This window comes from Manis javanica, chromosome 6 (genome assembly GCF_040802235.1).
Source record: "Manis javanica isolate MJ-LG chromosome 6, MJ_LKY, whole genome shotgun sequence".
Taxonomy (NCBI): Eukaryota; Metazoa; Chordata; class Mammalia; order Pholidota; family Manidae; genus Manis; species Manis javanica.
Genome location: NC_133161.1, coordinates 144,094,594 through 144,111,378, shown reverse-complemented (window position 1 = coordinate 144,111,378; position 16,785 = coordinate 144,094,594). Strand labels below are relative to the sequence as shown.

At 53.0% G+C, this 16,785-nt stretch overlaps 1 long non-coding RNA gene across 1 annotated transcript in view; it reads left to right on the top strand.

Moving 5' to 3' along the window:
* The window catches only part of LOC140850026 (uncharacterized), a 45,208-nt gene extending 43,106 nt beyond the window's left edge, over positions 1 to 2,102 (top strand). Inside the window, exon 6 of the long non-coding RNA XR_012132674.1 lies at positions 72 to 2,102. This is a non-coding gene — a long non-coding RNA (uncharacterized lncRNA). The remainder of the gene's footprint in view (positions 1 to 71) is intronic.
* The last annotated feature ends 14,683 nt before the right edge of the window (positions 2,103 to 16,785 follow it).

Sequence of the window (16,785 nt, the reverse complement as noted above, 5' to 3'; positions counted from 1 at the left end):
TCCAGAGCACAGAGAGCCTGCTTTGCCCCCACTTCATACCCTGCTGTCCTCCACCTGCTCCTGCTCACCAGCCAGACTCCCTGGCCATCCATCCATCCTGCCTACTGGAGGGCCCACGGCGCAGCTCCCAACTTTGTCAGCTTGAAATTAAAGACGTGCTCCGTGGAACAGGGTCCTCTCCAGAGATGCTGCGCTTTGATTATCCCCCCGGAAGGAGCAGCTGATTTGGTTTCTGCTGTGGCGCTCTGGCGGCAGGCAGGGGAGAGCCAGGGGAGGGCGAGAAGGGTGGAGAAGCTGCTGGCCCTGTGGAGCAGAGCGCCTTGCCGAGCCGAGGGATCCAAACAGCGGGCAGGGAGCAGAATGACCTTGTGTTTCCATGGCCACTGTGCCAGCTCAGAGGAGATCCTGTCAGAGAGCATGAGACTGCTTAAGATGGACCCACTGGAGGGTCCCAAGGACAGAACAGGAGGGCGCTTGGTGCACGTGCATTTGCTGAGGGGCCAAGCTCTCTTCTTTGACCTGATCCTTCCCATGCCTGATAAGTTTCTTCAAAGAGAAAATGCAATTCTGGCAGGCAAATGCAATTCTGTCTCCTCTCCCCAGCTTGCTGCTCATAATCCCACAGGGAAGGACCTTGCTCTGCAAAGCAATGCAAAGAAGTATGGATGGAGGGGGGCAGGAGTGGGGTCCCTGTGTGTGCACTGTCTGCCTAAGGGACACAGTGTCCCCTGGGATCTCTCTGTGCCTTGAGATCCATGACACTGGCCTGAACCTGTTACACACCCTATGGAAGTTCAGAGGTCTCTCCCAAGACCTCTCAGAATTTCCAGAGGAGTGAGTTTAAGTTTCCGTGAGCCCCTCAGCTGAGCTCACACTTCTGCTGGGCTTTCTCCGTGTATGGACGTGTGCCCTGCCCCACACGCTGCCCCTAGTCCTGCAGTTTCTACTTAGATGTGGGATTCAATTTCCTCCTTCATTTTATACCCAAAGTCCTCACACCTGGCATCCACACCTGTGTCAGCCTTGACTTAGGTGTGGGGAGACAAAATCACATTTTGGGGGGTCAGTACCTGTTGAAAGTGGGGAAAAGCTAGCACTTAAAGCATGAGAGACCAAAAAGGTCTGGATCAAATTGATATAAATGACTTTTTAAAATAAGTTAACAGATTATTGAGGTATAATTAACACACAATAAACCATCCATATTTAAAGTGCTTGATTGGATACGTTTTGAACCATCAGCACCATGAAGATGGCAGACAAATCTGCCCCCCCCTGTCGCCCTGTCCCCACACCCCAGGCAACCACCTGCCTGCCTTCTTCCTGCCTCTGAGGACGGGTTTGCGTTTCTTAGAGTTTTATATAAATGGGATCACGTAGTAGGCACTCTTCTTGAGATGAGAGGTTTTATATCCCAGAAATGCAAACAGCTTCATGTGGAATATTTGACATACTTATTCTTAAAATGCTTTGCCCACTCCCCCGCGATGCCCTGCAGCCCCCACACCGCCAGGCTGTTCTACGTCCTGCTGCTCCTGAATTTCATCTCAATTTTAATGCAGAGCCATTCAGCTATCTTTTTGTTTCCTTGACTTCTGTTAATCCATATCCTTAGAGACTTATCAAGGTAATTTCCTGAACAAAAGAGAGTTCCCCCCCTAAGATCAATTCCAGTGCCAGCCGTTAGGATAAATTTTATCCTCTTATGCCTAGTGAGTGTGTGGATGTGCACTGTTTGAGAGAGTGTAGGAGTGAGTGTAGTGTGTGTGTGTGTGTGTGTGTGTGTGTGTGTGTGTGTGTGTGTGTGTGTGTGTGTGCAAGCACATTTGGGAGTAGAAGCATGGATGAGGCAAAAGGAGCTATTTTTTTCAGAAACATTTACTGATGCCTACCTGTATCGCTGCCTACCTGTATCGCTGCCTACCTGTATCGCTGCCTACCTGTATCGCTGCCTACCTGTATCGCTGCCTACCTGTATCGCTGCCTACCTGGCTAAGTGCTTTCATACATGATTGCATTTAGTTTTCAGCAGATATGTGACCCAGGAATAAGAATTCACTTTAACAGATGGGAGAGTGAGATTCAAAGAGGCCAAATAAATTGTTCACCACAAAAGCAAAACTAAGGCCTGTGTCTCTTGTACTCCAAATTGGGTGCTCATTTCTGTGCGCTGGGAATGATGAGGAGGCTGACTCTGTGCCATCAGTTGACTGAGGGTAGCTGCTTGGAGGGCCATATTGAGCAAGATAATGAAACCAAGTCTGGGCTCAGCAGGAGGGCTGGCCCAGTGGATTAGGGATGCCTGTCATGGGTGTGGCAGTGGAGGTGATGTCTACATGTCGGCCTTGCTTTATCCCATGTTCCACGTAAATGCTACTCCTTAGAACAGGTACCCTAAGCACCCTATCTAAGTGGACAGACCCTGGGCTGGATCACTTATCTTCATTTCTTTCAGAGCATCTATCACAAGATTATAATGTGCCAGATCATAAGCTCCATGGAGCAGAGTCTATCTTTCTTTGTTCCCCTTTCCATCTAGAACAATGCCAGGCACCTAGAGAGCCCCAAGCATCTGTGGAAGGAAGAGACTCAAAGCCCCTTAGCGCAAGCATACATTTTATTGCAAGTCTCCTCAGATTGTTTATGAAATCGGAGGGGAATAGTACTAATAAACAGAAAAGGCATGAATATCCCAGTGACCTTGGGCAAGCCATTTGGCCAGCTGGGACTTTAGTATTCTCATTTGCAAATAGGGCATGCAGCTCATCCTGCACACCCCACAGGGCCAAGGGGCCGTGACAGGGCATGGGAAGCTGTCCCAGGGGCCGGATCACCATGAGGCTTCTCTGGAATTTGCCTGGGTAGGGGACAGGTGGTGGCCACACTCTGTGCTTGGTCCTGACTGCTGCTGCTTTGGGCCTCTGAGGCGCCTCCGTCTTTTCCTGCCCCCGACCAGAACGGGAGTCTGGCAGGGCCCCTCCCCAGCCCGGCTTCTGTCTCCCTTCCTCCCTGTCCAGCTCCCAGCTCCAGCCAAGAGCTGCTTCCCATCTCCTTCCTGTGCAAGAGCCCCTCCCTGGGAGCGTCAGAGCCCTCCAACGCTGGCACACAGAGCAAGTCGGGGTGGGGGGGCAGGAGGGGCTGGGGGCTAGGGGAGGTGTCGCCCCCTCCTGTGACACAGGGAGCAGCATTCCAGACCCTTTGGGTTCTGCCACCCAGAGCATTTTGCTGGAGGCACACACTCCTCCTGCACCCCGCCACACCTATCACCCCTCTCCTCCATGCACAGGAAGAGATGGACTTCACATCACAGGACAGGCTCCCGGGGAAGCTGCAGACAGTGCTGCCTGGCGCAGGAGGAAGGCCAAAGGGCTGGCAATGGCTTTCATCCTGGGGCATTCCCAGACACTATGGGCTTCTACTTAAGTGGCCCCATCTTTGAACAACGGCCTGTGGACCTGGGAGGGGCCTCCAGAATGTGGTCTGGGGGGCAGGCTGGCTCAGGGAGCAGAGCCGGCATTGCATTCTTGCTGACAGAGTCTCTGATGAGTGTCCGTGCCTCCACTGGCCACGGTTCGCCTGCCTGTGAATGGGGCTGATGCAACCTAAGCCTAAGGGGCAGTTGTTGTCAGGGACGCATGTTCCCCTGGCGGACAGGGTAACCTCAGGCATGTCGCTGCCCTCTGTGTGTCTCTGCTGGTAATGAGGGATGGGAACTAGAGGTCTTGGGATGGTATTTGCCCTGAGAGACTCAAACCCCTCTCAGGGATAAGGTGCTATCATCCCTCATCTCATTTGGGTGAGCGACTCTGTGGAGTGTACCCGGCTTCTCAGATCCCCTGGTTCTCTGTGCAGGTAGGGCCACTCTGCTCAGCAGCAACCTCATCGTCACTGTCCCCACTGCTACCCTTTGTCACAAAACCACTGTGAGCCAGCCTTTTCCATGCCTTGCCTCTCTCCTCTGTGCAGTAGATAAAACTTGCCTTTCAGAGGATTGAGTTACTGGGACTGAATGGATGGAAGTGACCAAGCCAGGGTTGCTCCGCTGCCAGGGCCCTGCTGCACCCACAGTGCCAGGCTGCACGCTTGGCCCCTCGGGTCCTGCTGGCAGAAAGGACTGGATAAATGACCCTCAGGAACAACAGAACACTGAGGGGTTGCCCTGTCCCAGACCCTGGGCTACCAGGCAGGCATCTCCCTTTGCTTGCCCAGGACAGTTGGCTGAGGACCCCTGTGTTTGAAGAAAGTCTGGTGTTGTGGTGGGAAATGTTATCAAGGACTGAACCTCTTTCCAGCCATGCAGCACTCCTTGGAAGCGCAAAGGGCTAGTGAGGAAGCTCCATCCAGAGCCAGCCGCAGGGACAGGCCTGAGCAGAAATAAACAGCATGTTGGTTGGTGTAAAGGGGAAGGAAACCAAGATGGGTAAATAAGGAGACAGATGCTGAGCACAGTGCCATGGGGATGAGCACGCAGGAGGGCGCTGGGCATGGAAGCCCACCTGTGCACAGGCGAGGGCAGGTATAAAGGGTGGGGCACAAGCTTTCTAATGCTTTCCCTCTGCTTTGGGACAAAGGTGGGTGGAGTCTCTGAGGCTGGTTGGTTCCATTTTTTTCCTGGAACTTCCAGATCCTTGCTCTGAAAAGCAGAAATAGCCAGTGCTCCCCTGGCATGCCGAAGGAGGATCTGCAGGCATCCGCATGTCCCCAACCCTCCCAGGAGGGCCATGACATGATGGACGCATGCTGTCAAAACCTAAAGGGAGGGGGATAAAGAAGGTAATCTGCCAATCAGAATAACCAATAACTGGTAATAAACCAGTCAGATGGTTTCTTTTCTAAGGCAGCCTTGCAAACAAGAATGCGACATAGGAGCCTAAAAATAAGTCATCTTCATCTGCCCTCCGCTGGGGAGGAAGAAGGATCGAGGCAGCCACGTGGGCCTTGCCTGCTTGGTGGAGTCTTCTGAAACCTAACAGCATGCCAGGGGTGGGCCCAGGTGGCTGCCCGCGCTGCAGCCTTCCAGTCGGTCACACTGGCGACAGAATGCCCCAAGACTCCCCCTAGGGCTCCAGCTAGAAACAGGAGAAGCCACGGAGGAGAGGACATACTGTCTTTTAATGGCCCCAGAGTTTTAATGGCCCGTGAGAGGGAGGGGCCGCTCCAGGCTGTCTGGGACCCCTCCAGGGACAGCAGGCTGGATATCAGCAGGGACAGGGGCCCTTGTGCCATCAGCTGTAGATCTTGAGAAGACACATCCATCTGAGAGCACCTCTGGTTCATCTGTATCCATTTGGTGTCCTCAGATACTGGGATTTATCTTCATTAGGGAGGGAAAGAGACATTTTCTGATGAGGTCTGAGAGATGGCTTTACCTTGATCCTGTCTCACGCCCAGGCTGGATCAGTGGGTGGGCTGATTTTCGGAGATGTCAGGGGGAGATGGGTTCTTGTCCCTTTCTAAGAGGAGGAAAGAGTCTGTGGACAAAGGGATTCCTGGGAAGACAGCCTCTGGCTTGGTGCCCACCCAGAGCTTCTCCTATATTCAGGGAAGAAGCTCTGTAAGAAAATAGAGACTCTCCAGCCCTCACATGGGGGCTTTGAGTAGGAGGCTCTGAAAACATTATCTATTTCTGTGGAACAAATCACTGCAAAACAGCGACTTCAAACCCGAATCATGTATTACCTCTCAAGTGTCTGGTGCTCACGGGCAGCTTGGCTGGGTGGCCCTGGCCCAGGGTATCCCCCTGAGGCTGCAGTCAGGGTGTCTCTGGGCTGCAGTCATCCAAAGACTGGCCTGGGGCTGGGGGCGCACCTCTAAGGCAGCCAGGCTCCGGTCCATGGCTGGGGAGCTGGCTCCTCTCGGGTGGACTCTTCGGGGCTGCTGGAGGGTCTCAAAACGTGGCAGCCCAGCGTGAACACCCAAGAGACCAAGGCAGGAGTTGGGGTGCCTCTGCGGCCTGGCCGTGGAGGTCACATGCCATCGCTCCTCCTGCATTCTACTGGACACATTGCCCAGCCCCGGTTCAGCGTGGGAGGGGACTGTATGAGCGCCTACTTCCAAGCGGGTCCGCGGGGGCTGTCCTAGAATCTGGGCGTTACGGCAGGGATGAGAAAATGCATGGGGTGGGGATGCATCAGGATTAAGGCTTCCCAAAGGCCTGGGGTCCCTAGGGAGTGGAGGTGGCGGGAAGAGCACCCACCTGGGAGTCAGGAAGATCCAGGATTGAGTCCCAGCCGAGTCACCTGCTCGCTCTGTGACTTTGGGTAAATAACCTGCCCTTAGCCTCAGTTTCCTTGTCTGCTGAAAGGCCTGAGTGTCCCAGATTCCACTCTGCCCCAGGCTTGGTGAGGGTGTGTGACCACAGTCAGGCTCAGAAAAGGACCATTCCCATTCTTGCAGGGTCCTGTTCCCTCAATGCCCTGGTGAACTCCACAAACTTTCTGGGCACTTTCATTACCTTCTGGGGCCACCGACCAGGACAAGACCCTGGAGCTCCACCCGTAGGGGTCCCAGGGTTGGGGCAGACATTACGGCAGAGGAGATGTGTCTTCTCTCTCCTGGATTAGTGGAAATGCTCTGAGATGGCTCATGGACCATCCCCTTTGCCTGGCAGATGAGCCCCCGCCCCAGGTGATCGCTGTCCATAGTGCTGCACCTGTTAATGCTGGAAAGCTAATGGCTGCCAGGAACAGCTGCTTAAATAGCCCCCGGATGAAGCTGCTGAACAGCGAGCCCCAGGTGAGGTCAGGCGGGCTGCTGGGGTGGCGGGGTTGTGGGGGTGCAATGGGAGGAGGTGGGCTGACTGTATGCCCCAGGGTCCAAGCTTGAGCCAAGGCAGCAGGCACGGAGGAAGTCATGGCGTTGATGCCAAGCCTGTGGTCTGAGTCCTTTCTCATTCCTTCCCTTTAGCTCATCACTCAGAACTCCATGTTCTAGGCCCCATGGAGGTTGCAAAGGGCTTAGCCCTGACCATTCGATGCCTCTGGCTCCAGGCCAGCCAGAGATGGCACCCAACTGTGAAGAGAGATGTTTGGTTCCTGGGGCACTTTGCATCAGGGTGTCCTGGTGTGATCTAGACCTTGGCTCCAGATTCAGCCAAGTCCCCGTGGTCCACAGCTACGCCTCCAAACTTCATGCCTGCAGGAATCTCTGCACCTTCTGGACCCACCTCCCTGGGAAGGTATTCACAGTGACCCGGAAGACGCCATTCAGTTCTACTCAACACACTTTTCCTGGGTACCTGCTAGAGGTTTCTGTGAGTCAGGTAAGCCAAGAACTATCATTTTGAAATAAAGAGTTGTAGAAGCCCAGTGGAGAGAAGATTTAAGTCTGTTTTAAGTTGGCTCAGGTAGGGAGATGCCAGGAATGGCTTCTGGGAAGTGGTAGTATTTGAGTCGGGCCTTGAAAGATGAATTGGAGTTTTCCATGTGGAAAATAGATGGTGGGGAAGGGCACACAGACAGGGGAACGGCATGAACAAAGGCTCAGGGGCACAGAAAGGAATAATAAGTAGGCAGTCCGAGGTGGCTGGAGTGTAAAGTTTCTCGTTCTGAGAGATGAGGCTGGGGGCACAGGCTGGAATAAGGTGGTGAAGGACCGAACCTCGGGCCCTTTGTCTGTGAGTCCAGAGGAACCACAGGGAATTTCCATGCAGGGGAGGGCCATGTGGACCAAGCTCTGCTTTAGAACAACCAGTGCGAGGAGGGCCTGGCTCCAGTTTTCTTCTCCCTACACTCCTGTCATTATTTCCCTGCTTACAGCCACCACCCAAACCCACCGCATCAGAGAAGGGCTGACGGGGCTGCACTACAGAGTTAATACAAAACCCCAGCCTCGGTGCGTGCTGGGCCAGGAGGGAGGCAGCCGTAACAAGAGAGGAAATTACAGATAAGAGAGGAGAAATGGCCACAGCAAGATGAAGGGAAGGCAGGAGCTGGCAGAAAACAAACCATGGTGTCAAGACAGAATCAATAACCATCACCGGGAAGAGAAGAAGATGGGATTCATTACAGAGAGGGTAAAACAGACATTACGCAGCCTGCCCACGCGGCTCGCTGCGCAAGTGGGAGAACTTTCAACTCAGCAAGTGCTGACAGTGGAAATACTTGACAACAGCAACTAGGAGAGGGAGAAGGGGAAGGTGGGGATGAGGAGGGAGGGAGAAAGAGACAGTGGGACACGCAGAGACCGAGGGGCGGAGTTAGGTGGACATACGGAGTGGCCGATGAACAAGGGTGGAGTTGGGTCGGTTCTGCATCCAGGTGCTTGCTCCAGGGGTGTAGAGGGGTAGGGACCTCTTATTCTACAGGGAGCTGGACGGCCTAAAACTATCAAAGTGCAGGTGAAGGAGGAGGATAAAAGCCCAGAGAACAGCACAGACCTGTCTGTGGAGAAACCCATCGGCAGGGAGCCCAGGTCTTCTTGGCCAAGGAACTGAGAGCTGGGCATGGTCATCCAGCCACCTTCCTTTGTGCAAGGAGACTAGGAATCTGACTCCCAGGGTGGGACTCATGGAAACGTGTGCAAAGGAGAGAGTCTCCGTGTCCCAGGCCAGGTCCTCCTCCTGTATCAACCCTGTAGGCAGGCAGGGCTGGGAAACCAATGCTTATGTCAACAGTCACCTGGACTATGAAGGCCAGAGATGCTCCCAGGTCCCACAGGGGCTGGATCCTCGGTGGCTGGACCAGGCAGTGGGGCAGGATTAAGGTCAGGTGTAAGGCCACTCCTGGGGTGGGTGAGGGAAAGAGGCTGAGGGCTGGAGCCAGCTCAGGAGCTCAGAAAAGATGAGCTGACAGGCAGAGATGCAATCTTGAGGCCCAGGTGGTCACAGTCATGCTACTGTTGACATAGCATCTGAAATGGAGTACCTGGTGCCCTGCCAGGTGGGCAGGATGATGGAGGAGACAGCAGGCAGCCCTGGGTGGTCTGGCCCTTGGCAGCAGGATCCCAGCCCTAGGGGGCAAGACTGAGATGAGCAGGATAGAGACCCAGGCCTGGAGAGACCAGAATATCAGGAGAGCTAACAAGATGGGACTTGAACACCAGGAGCAAAACAGACCCTATGTTATCAGTCCCAGGCCCATGCAGATGGGCACCAGGGACCATGGTGGTGTAGCCCAGAGCATCGGGCCAGATCTTCTAAGGCCTGCCAGCCCTAAGGCCAGGCCTGAAACTGGGCAGAGCCTTCAGGTGGGAGGAAGGGAAGGAAGAGACAATGAGAAACCCCAGCTTTGGGGAGAGGAGGGCTGTGGAGCCAGGACCCCTGCAGGTCCAGGGAGCCAGGGCCTTGTCCTCAGGTCTGTCTAGATCTTCTCCACCCCAGGGTGCGAAGGCTGGCTGGTTGAGTGCTTACAGAACTATGAGCAGAGCACCTGTGGGCAGGGGTGTGGGCATGCTGGAGGCCAAGGGACTCAGAAGGAAACTCTGCCTGGGACCCTGTGCTCCGTAGGCATCCTGCACCCAGGAGGCGGGCACCTGACGTGGCCTGCCTGGAGGTGCAGGAAGCTGCACTTGGTGCTGGTGTTTGAAGCATGTACCTGTCAAGGCCAGTCTGGAGTGTGGGCGAGCTGGGAGCTGGGAGAGCGTCCACGTCCCAGTGCACTCGCAAGGTCATCAGCCACAGGTTATCTGTTTAGCCACCACTGTCCCGGGTGGAGGCCGGTAAGTGACAGACAGATACTAAGGTACATGGTGGGCTGGTCTCTGTGCTCAATGCATATGTACTTTATCTCATTTGAACAGCACATCTAATAGGTCTGTTTTAAAGAGGAGGAAACAAGTTCAGAAAAGTGATGAAATTGACCTGAGGTCACACAGCCTTGAAGGCATTTGACTCCAGAGCTCAAACTCTCACTGAGTTGTCTTTGTCTAAGGCCAATACCTAAACTCTTTAGATTTCTCATTCGCAAAGACATCTGCGGGAGACCCTGGGAGCCGGCCTGAGTCCTGCTGATACTTCACAATGCGGAGTCTTCAGGCCTCCGGGTGCAGGCTGCAGGTGGTGGGCCAGCTCCCCGCCCTGCTTTGGGTCTCTGCACTGCTGGTGGCTCCCATTCCCTGGAAGGCTTCTGTCCTCCCTGTGCCAGAGGGGGTGAGGACCGGTGAGTCCCCGTCTGCCTCTGCACCTGCATTCCACCTCTGTGTCTCCCCTGTGGCCGGGCCACGGGGCCCATTCATCCATCCTTGTCTTCTTCCCCCTCCCTGCATCCTGGTCTCTCTTTCCTGCCGGTCAGTCACCCTATTTGTTTCCATCTATGCCTCCCTTTATGTCGTCATCTGTATGTCTGTCCCCCGTGTCCCACCTCTACCATCCCATAGTCTTTCGGTGGTGTCTCCATGTCTGGATGCACCTGCCTCTTCCCATCTGTCACTCACGCACACCTCTTCAGGGGTGATTTGCTGGGCAGATCTCCTTACACCCAGGTATCCTGTAGGCTCTCCTTTGACCAACCCCCTTTCCTCTTCCCTGACCCCAGCTCTGAGCTGGCATGATGGGCAGGAACAGCCCCGCAGGCAGAGGTGGCCACCATGCTGAGCTCGCCAGAGGAGCTGTTGAGGGAGTGAGACACTTTGCATGTTGTCAGCGTGGAGATAAGAGTCCTTGGCCTTCAGTGGGGAGAGGTGGTGGGCTGGGGAGGAACAGGGGATAGTTTAGTTAGAACAGTGTTAATACCAAAACAATCTGATTGAAACAATGGACTCGTCAGATTTCTTGAAAGTTTGGGGTGCTAGGGATGTGCCCTGTTCTGGCCCCACAGTATAGGATGTTCAAGCCCAGCTCCCACCCTGAGGTGACCATGGCAGTAGTAAATGCAGACAAGCCCCCCAAGTCATGGGTCCCAGGGACCCCGGGCCTGGTGAGTGTTTGGAGGGGTACGACTGGACGTGCTGGCCCCTTGGGGCCTCTGCTCTGGCTCTTCACCGGCTAGGACCTCTCCTTCCCTAGATGTCTGCTTGGCCTGCTCCCTCCTGTCTCTGAGGTATCTGCCCCCCTGACGCAGCCAGGCCTTCTCTTAAAACTCCATTTAAAGTTGCCCCCGCCAGCCATCCCTCTCCGCTCCCCTCTGCCATGCCCTTCTCTGCTTCCCATGGTTAACCACTTATTCTGTTTGCCTCCACTTGCATGTTATTCCCACCAGGATGGCACCTGGCATCTGCCCGCCTGACTATATTCCCCAGAGCCTCCAGTAGAGCCTGGGACAGAGCAGCACTCAATGATCATTTGTTAAACAAATGGGTCCTCTTCCGTACCTGGACTGGAACTTGCACTGTAGTGTGGGGATAGTTTGACAATCTTGATGTGTTTTTAAACATTTTTATCTATTTTTTAGAATTTGAGTTACTTCCTTTTGTTTTTATTTCTAATCACATTCAGCCTATTTTTCCTACTCTAGACTGTTTAGATAATATAAGTGGTAGTAAAAAGGTTAGAAATAACCTAACTATCCAATAACAGAGATTAGCTGGAAACTTAGCTAGTATGACAAAACAGAATATATGATAAGATTCTATTTTTGTAAACAAATCTGTAGATATACAGATATTTATCTCTTAGTATTTGGCAAACAGTTTTCTCAGAATTGGCAGTATGGGTATTAATAGTTGTCAGATGAAAAAGAACAACAAAGTTAAACAGGTTTCTTAACTGTGGGTCTCTCCAGAGCTTTAAATTCATTTATGATGAATACTTACAATGAATATTCATTATAATGAATACAAAGTTCCAAGAAGAAAATAGAATATGTAATACTTTTCAAACTTTGACCAGGTTTAATGTTCTTGTTTTATAGCACAAAGGACTGAAGTTCTGGAACTTTCTTTGGGAATTAGTTAAATGCCACCCCTCCCCCCACCACACACATAGAGAAAGGAATCCAAAAGTTTATACACAAAGACACACTCAGTGATTGTATCTGATGGGTGGGCTTATACTTGTTCTTTATGTTCTTTCTGCTTGTCTGTATTTTTCCATAATGTGCATTTTTTAATCATACAAAAAGCAAAACTATAAAAGAAACTATTAAGGAAAAAGATCTGGAATTTTTCAATTTGGTGTCCCCTCCCTCTTTTTAAGCATTTCTAATTTGCTTTCAAGCTGCTCTGCATTTTTTTTTTTTTGGCAATGTTTTTATAAGTTTTACTTTGAAAATCAGTTGAAAACAAATGTTTCCAATCAAAAGCTCATGTTTTTTTCTGACCCCCTTCATTATCTGGACCAAATAGTCATCTCTGGACCAAATCAGACAGGGAGATAGGAGGAGGGGCTTGGAGCGGGCGGTAAACGGAAGACCAGGAATAGACAGGTAGAAAAGGGAGCAAAGCAGGGACAGGCAGAAGCTAGAGCCAGGAAGGAGTGGGAGAGAAGGCGGAGTGCTGCAGGCAGAGAAAGGGACTCGGAGGAACGGTGGAATGAATGGGAAGAGAGATGGAGGGATACACTGCCATCAAACGCTCCTTGGACCACTGTCCCCTGCGGAGCATGGTAGGGCGGGGTAACCGTGCCCAGGACACTTGCCTAACAGACGCTCTAGATCATGGCATGACGGGGAGGTGGGTAATGAATGACTCCCAGAGTGGGCTTTGGGTCATGATGCAGGCAGCCTGGGGTGCCCTGGGCCCCAGACACCCAGAGAGGCAGCTCCCAGCACAGGCAAGCGAGAGAGAGCCCTGCTGCCCACCTGAGCTGCCCTTTCCCCTCGAGGACAGGGGGGGTCCCTGAGCTCCTGGCCAGGGTCTCTATGGGAGGGGCTTTGCGGGCAAGGCCACCTCGTTCAGCTGCGTGGGGATGGGGAGGGCTGGACCACTTGTCTCAGAGCTGCACATGCATCACGGGCAGCGTGCACTGTTTTTACAGAGATTGTTTGTTATAAATCGACAAAAATAGATTTTTTTTTTTTAGAAACGCTCTTATTCACATGCTTTACATAAGATTGAGAAATGTCAATTGCCCTCACCAGAGAATGTGTATTATTACTGCAATTTGGGGAGTGGTAGAGACTGTGCAAAGGTTAGAGCTGCCCGCATCCCCACCCCAGGGCACAGCCTATGTTAGGAACTTGTGTGGCTTGTCCTGCTCCAAGCCAGGAACAGGGGCAAAAATGCCTCTGGGGGCCCCTTCCAGCCTGTCGGTTCCTTGATCTGCACAACTTGGTGATGGCCAAGCCTGAGCCACAACCCCCCGCCCCCAGCCCCAGCCTTCCCAGGCCCACGTCACAGTCACTCCTGGTGACAGGGCCAGCAGCCAGTGGCTGCTCCCCGATTCAGGTTTCCTGCCTCTAATGGAGGGCTCCCGTGGGTGGGAGGGCAGAGGAAGGCGGAGAGGCCAGCCAGCTCTAGGCGCCCGGGCTTAGTGTCTGAGGAGGATGCAGACCACCCCGGGCCCAGGGCCTCCTCAGAGCCCATGGGCCACTAGCTGCTCCGGATGCCCCACTATCCACCTCACTTGTGGCTGAGGCAGCAGAGGCTGGGCAAGGGAGCAGGACTCGGCAGCTGAGCTGCCCCAGTGCCACCCATGTCACTCCAGGAGCCAGTTGGCCGACTCTCCTTGACCCCTTGGAGTTGACAGCCCAGCAGGAAAGGGAACCATTAAATAAATGCAAACGTGACAGAGTCTGTTCCAGGAAGGGAAGCGCAATGGAGGGAGCCAGGTGAGAGGGGGCAGGGCAGTGAGTCCTGAGGGCAGGAATGGAGCCTGGGCACGGGTGGGGGGAGGCTCAGAGGGCCCTCGATGTGGCTGGAAGGAGAGAGGAGCATGTATGTGCATGTATGCACCTGTGAGTGCACGTGTGCACACCCATGTGTGTCCTCCAGGGCCCCCCACCTGCGGTAGTCAGTACAGTGTCTAAGGCTCCAGGCTCCAGAGCCAATCTCCTGACTCTGGCTGAATCTTCCCAGTTGTGACCTTGGCCATGTAAGGACACACACCAGGTTCTCAGCAAAAGCTAGTTAGCAGCACTATTACTGGTGCTGTTTTGTCAGGAGGGAAACTTCTGTGACGCTATGATGAGGACTTGCCCTGTGAGGACCGGGCTTGAGGACGCACCTCCCCCACCAAAGCCCCACCCTTACCTGCTTTGGGCAGTTTATGAGCTGACGTGTCTGGGAGCGTCCGGGAGGGCAGCAGGAGCATGCCTGAAGTTTCCGTGAATAGCATGGACTGGAGGGGATCAGGGCGCGATACCCACCTTCCTGTGCCCCTGGAGAAGCCCCCGCAGGCAGGCGGGGACAGATGGCAGCACTTTGAGTGACTACTTCAATTTTAACTCTTTTTGATAATCCAGCCCCAGAAAGCTACATACTTTAAAACTGTTCCTGGATCATAGATCAGCCCAAAGAGACCAAGTTCGCCGTAGTTAATACCCTCTGGAAGTGCCATCAATTACGGGGGGCAGCCCCTCCTTAGTGCTGCCACACTGACTCCTGGCAGAGATGGATGGACCCCTACTCGTGGCAGCGCCTCTGGGGCTGTTTACATCTTGACCTCCCATGACTGGAACTTGGACTTCGCTGAGCTGAGCCGGGGGGGATAGGAGTCTGGTGGGGAGCCAGGAGCAACTGGGTGACTGTTCCTTAAAGAGAGAGGTTGGCATGTCTCCCTGCCCCCCTCAGGAGCTCCCCTCCTTCCTGACCTCTCGTGCCTAGGCCTGTGAGGTCTGCTGGGCCCCCTCGTGATGGAGTGGAAGCCCAGGTGGCCTCAGCCTCTCCTGCAGGAGCCCCTGGGTGTCTGCTCGCTGAGGAATGATGTCCCAGAGGAGAGCTGGGGTCACCACTGGGTGGGAGCTGCCATCTGCCAGGCTTAGGGCTGCTCTCCCCTGCAAAGGCTGGGTCTTCTCCGGAAGCCACCTGGCCAGGGATGGCATCCTTTCATAGAGACACCCCAAGCCCTATGGGCTCCTCCTTCCTGCCCTCTTTCACACCCAGCCCTGCTGCCACATGAGAACCTGTCCACATACCCACCATCCTAGACTGTCACCTCACTATCCCCTTGTCAGTCAGCTCCACTCCCTGCCTGGGGCCTCTGATCACGTCCCCGATCATGTCCCTCCTGTGCCCTGTGCACAAAGCCCATTTCCAATGGCTCCCCACAACCTAGGAAGTCAGGTCGAAGCTCCTTAGCCTGGTGTTCAAGCCCAAAGTGATACTGCCAGTTGCCCCCAATACTAACTCCTTAGCCTGAACCCTTGGCTCAGGCCAAATGAACCATTCACCCCTTGCCCACCACCATCCCATACATTTCGGCCCTTACTCCTAACAGTGCTCAGTCCTCTTCTCTGCCTTCTCTGCCTATCCAAATCCTACTCATTCTGTAAGTCCCAGTTCAAGTCTCACCTCCTCCATGAAGCCCTCCTTGACCACTGAAGCCCCCACTTCTGGCACCCTGAGGGAATGCACCATCTCTGACACAAAATGCAATGTCCCTGGGCATTTGGCATGGGCCACCTTGTGTTTTGGGGCTTGTGCTTTACTTGGTAGCTTGTCTTATACTCCTTTGAATCCTGCCCAGGCCTTGCCTTTCCATCTCTTACATCTATTACCCTGGACCTGTCTCCACATGCCCACATAACGCCTGGCTTCAGAGTTGCCTGGGAGTCAGCCCACTGGCTCTTTGGAGGGAGGCAGGAACTCTGATATCCTTTCACCTCCATGTTCTTAGTGCCTGGCACAGAGCCTACCTAGCACATAGTGGACAAAAAACACTGGCTCGGTTAGATTGCTTTAAACTTCATCTTGACCTCTTCAATGGCACATGTGGCTTTCTGCTTTTCATTGCAAATGGTAGACTCACTCTCATTCCATAACCTACTCACCAGGTGGGTTCCCCAGCAATATCCAGGTAGGAGCCTTACTGTAAATGCCAAACATCTGGACAAACCTCTGGATGGCATCTCCTCCAGGAATCCTTGGAAGTTCTCTCTTGCCTGTGAGGGAGGTGCCCTGTTCAGGGGTCTCGTGTGCCACCCGGGCTTGGTTAAACAGCTCCCCATTGTACATAGACACCACATTTTCTTTATCCATTCATCTGTCGATGGACATTAGGTTGCTTCCACATCTTGGCTCTTGTGAATAGTCAAGTCAAGCTATTGCTACAGGGAATATTACTCAGCCTTAAAAAAGAAGAAAAGCTCATCATAGATGACAGCAGAGATGAAATTTTGGGGACGGTGGACATTATGCTAAGTGAAATAAACCAGTTGCAGAAGGACAAATACTGTGTGATTTCATATATAGGATGTATTTCATATCTAAAGTAGTCAAAACTCATAGAAGCAGAAAGTAGAATGGTAGTTTAATAAAAGAAAAGGAAAATCTTAGAATGTTGGTTGCTAGGGGCTGGGGAAAGGTGGAAGTGGGGAATTGCTGCCCAGTGGGGATAGAGTTTCAGTTTTACAAGTTGAAAAGGTTCTAGAGCTTGCTGTACACATGGTGCTCACAGTTAATGATGTGCTATACACTTAAAAATTTGTCAAGAGGGTAGATTTCATGTTACGTGGGTTTGTTTCTACAACAAAAGAAGGAAAAAAATTGTTTAGAGGAAGTAAAATAGTAAATCTATTAAAAACAAAACAGAACAGCAGCAGCCTCTCAACCCCACCCACCCTGTGCCCTGGGCCAGCCTCAGACTGGCCCCTCTGTGTTCTGAAAAGGGCTCTGAGTGTAGGGTGTAGATGAGGGTTTCTTGACTCTGCCCCTTATTAACTGTGCAATGTGTGCAAAACATTTAAACTCCTTCTCTTGAGTTTCCTTATCTTTGAAAATGGAGTGCATAGAAATGTCCATCATGGCTGCCCT